Below are 4121 nucleotides of genomic sequence, written 5' to 3'. Positions count from 1 at the left end.
CTCCCACTCCCCATTACTGCTGATGCTGGTATGCCTCTGCTCTTCTGGGTCTTTGAATTGATGAAGGATCATGCTATAAAAATTAATTTAAGTCATGAAGTGACATGAGCTATCTATAAATTGCATAATGTGTTGCTGTTTTGGCCATGATTTGACCACCCAGAGGCTTTCATTTCCTGCTTATGCAAGCGTCAAAGGGAATCTTGACTCTACCATCCTCAAGACTTCACCATGTCGTTGGTGAAAAGTCATCTAATCTTTACCTTGCTGGACAAAACCATGGGGTGAATCTTGTGACCCAATGAGTTGTAAGATGCGGTGAATCTTAGGATGGTCAACAATTTTCAGGGCCCCCCTTTTTGCATCAGGCCCCCCCTTACAAGTGTTTGTGAACGGTCCCTTAGGGATGCACCATTAGATTCTCAGGGGGGGCATTGGAGTTTGGGTCAGGCAGAATTTTTTTTTTTTCATCCGAGAGCACCCAATTTTATTTTTTTTTGCCGCCTTTGGCGGCGAAAGTATTTTTTTTTTTTCAATTTTATTAAATTTTTATACAAAGTTGGGTGGGGAATTTTTTTTTTTACTTATCAGTGAGGCAAAATTTTTTTTTTTTTTTCGTCTCACTAGTGGGCAAAGTTGTTTTTTTTCGTCTCACTAGTGGGTGAAGTTTTCTTTTTTTCAAAAACTCCCATGCCCCCCCCTGGAAATCTAATGGTGCGCCCCTTAGAAGCAGCACTCACAGATCAGGTGAATAATTTTTGAAGAGTGAATCAAGGTGAAGGGCTTGAGGAGGGTAGGTTCAAAATTCCCTTTGACGCCTGCATTAACATCATCAACACATTGACCCCTCACTGTGTGTCTCAAGCATGAAGTTATAGAACTCCCAGGACCCCAGTTTTAGTATCTTTGTTTACCTTGACAAAAAGGACTCATGTAACATTTCACAGTGAACCCAGGAAGGGCTTCATCATATTAAAAAAAAAGCAGAATTATGAACAATGCCAAAGGGATTGAGGCTAATTGTTATAATTGGTTGGTTGGACCTGTATACATGGTATACAGGTATCAAAGGACGGCATTTCATCAGTTGCGGTCCTGTAGTAAGGATCTTCACATTTACATCAAGATACTAGTAATAGTATATGGCGACGACACAAGTGGACAACTTACAAATGTGCGCAAAATTTTTTGCCATATTGAAGCTAAACTGATGGAATATGATGCAAAAGGGGAATAAATTCGGGGCTAAAATGGCCAATAGAAGGTTAATTTGGTCAGAAACCCACATACAGGCGTCAACATTGGGGGGTGGGGGCGTTGTATGGACCATCCCCCTGCCAAAATATTGGGAGACACCCCCCCTGATCTATGCCTATGATTGATTCACATACACGACCAACATGCTGATGGAGAAGGATATTTTGCCCTGTACAATCCAGGATTTTTGTCTCATTTCTTTGGTCTTTCCCAAAATTCTGCAACAATCTATGGCATTTCGACCGCATGACCATAAAATGACAATGAGGTGTTTTTTTTCACCAAATTTCACAATCTATATTACCAGGATGTATTGATGTATTGTGACTTATCATTTCAACAAGAGATTCGAATAGAGGGTACAGCAATGCATTATGGGAAGGCATTCCAGTACAGGGTATGGAATGCATTATGGAAGGCATTTGACTACAGGTATAGCATAGTATCAACAATGCATTATGGCATAATTTCATCAATACTTTGTATGGGAATATAAGGTACAGCTGGTGCATTCTGGGAAGAATACATAGTGTACATGTATTTAAAATGACAATAACATGGTTTTAAAAATGCATTATGGGCAAGAGTTCCAACAATGCATTATCGGCAAGAGTTCCAACAATGCATTATGGGAAAGCGTTCAAATACAATCTACAGCAATGCATTATGAGTATAGGTATAGCATATAGTTTCAACAATGCATTATGGGAAAGCATTCCAGTACAGGGTACGGAATGCATTATGGCATTTGACTACAGGTATAGCATAGTATCAACAATGCATTATGGGAAGCTATGGCATTTCATCAATACTTTGTATGGGAATATAAGGTACAGCGGTACAGCTGATGCATGTAGGCCTATTTAACATGACAATAACATGGTTTTAAAAATGCATTATGGGCAAGAATTCCAACAATGCATTATGGGAAAGCATTCCAATACAATCTACAGCAATGCATTATGGGAAGACATTCCGCTACAGAGTATAGGTATAGCATATAGTTTCAACAATGCATTATGGGAAGCTATGGCATAATTTCAACAATGGTACAGAGAATGTCTTAAGTTATATAACTCGATCTAGCCAACTATAAACTTAACTATAATTCCAACTACAACTATAAACTCAACTATAATTCCAACTGCAACTATAAACTCAACTATAATTACAACTACAACTATAAACTCAACTATAATTACAACTACAACTATTAACTTAACTATAATTCCAACTATAACTACAACTACAACTATAACTACATGTACAACTATAAACTACAACTACAACTATAAACTATAAAATGTTAACACTCGTTTTCATGTTGTCTGTTTTCAATGTTCGACGATACATTGTCAGCTCTTTGATACAGTGATCGCAGTACTGAGCGTTTGGCTGATTCTGGATGATGCAAGTAAAAGTTAAGATACTGGTCAGTGACTCAGTGTAAGTTTTTTCATGTAGACTGTAGTATCAAGCGAAAGGTCAGTCTTTCTCTTAAAACGAGAATGTCAAGGAAAGGGTGAAATTAACCATAAAAAATAGGTGGTTCTCGAACCACGCGATCCCCCTGGCTGGGCGTTCAGTAAACTTGTACCTCAGATGACACCTGGTGACCCCGAAATGACCTTCCAAAAATTTGGCTCTAAATGTAGACTGTACCCACCAAGTTTCATGCCCATCCGACAGTTTTTACTAATTTGCTGGTGGGTGCTTATTTTTACATGGTTTGCCTAATTTTTTCCTAACAGGCGTTTATTAGAGACAAGTTTACAAACGTTATAAAAGGGTCCCGAGACGTTCTAGTAGCTTTTCTGATGCAGAAAATGTATTGCAAGCTTACACGGTCGCATGTCATAAGTTGGGTATGCAAAAAGGGTGGAGGGATTACATTTTTCGGAAAATTGCGTTACAAATTTGATTGGCTTTCCATAACCCCATATCCTACAGCAGTGGTTGATACCTCATTTTAAGCCTAATTTTATACTCTTTCAGTCTACTGAAGCATATAATTATGCATTATTCAATAAAAAAATCACATCAGTTGAAACGAAAAATGCCAGGGGTGGAGGAGCAGGCGGATGTGGAGCAGGCGGATGCGGGAGTGTGCAATAGGGCCTATATGTGAAAATTCACATGTCAGCATGTCAAAACTACTGGTTACTTTTTTCAAATCTAGTGAGGGTATGATGTATTGACAGCTTTGAATGTTGAATTTGTACAACTAAAACAATTACTGACTACTTAAGGTGGTACTACACCCCCTGATAAATTTTTTGACTAATTTTGCATTTTTCTCAAAAAGTAACTACACACTGGTAACAAAAGTTATGTATATTATAGGGGTAAGGACTCCAATTACTTCACTGAAATTTCAGTGATTCAAGACAAGGGGTTCATTTATATATGTTAAGAAATGAGGTACATTCTAGCGGTACCTCTTTTCTTATCATAAATAACATACCGCTTGTCTTGAGTCACTGGAATTCAAGTGTAGTAACTGGATTCCTTACCCCTATAATATACATAACTTTTGAGGCAACATTTAGTATAGAATAATATAGTAAGCTTACCCGGCGGTAAGCTTATCAATCATGATAATTACGCAAACATTTAAGCCTGTGACTTGATCACTACACGAAACTAGATGCAGTTAAAGTGAGTTAGTGAGTTTAAAACATAATACCATAATTACTTACAGTCATGATTCTAAAAATCTCAGGGACGTTTTTACAACGGAACTAGCCGAGCGGAAACTATTGTTATGTTGTTATTTGGTGGCAAATTACATCCGCAGCGCAGGTTGGAGGTCAGTGCTATGCAAAGCCCGTCCCCTTCACTGTGTTGCAATGTCCCAGCTGATT

This window comes from Amphiura filiformis, chromosome 3, assembly GCF_039555335.1.
Source record: "Amphiura filiformis chromosome 3, Afil_fr2py, whole genome shotgun sequence".
Classification (NCBI taxonomy): domain Eukaryota; kingdom Metazoa; phylum Echinodermata; class Ophiuroidea; order Amphilepidida; family Amphiuridae; genus Amphiura; species Amphiura filiformis.
Note: the sequence above shows the minus strand (reverse complement) of the source record.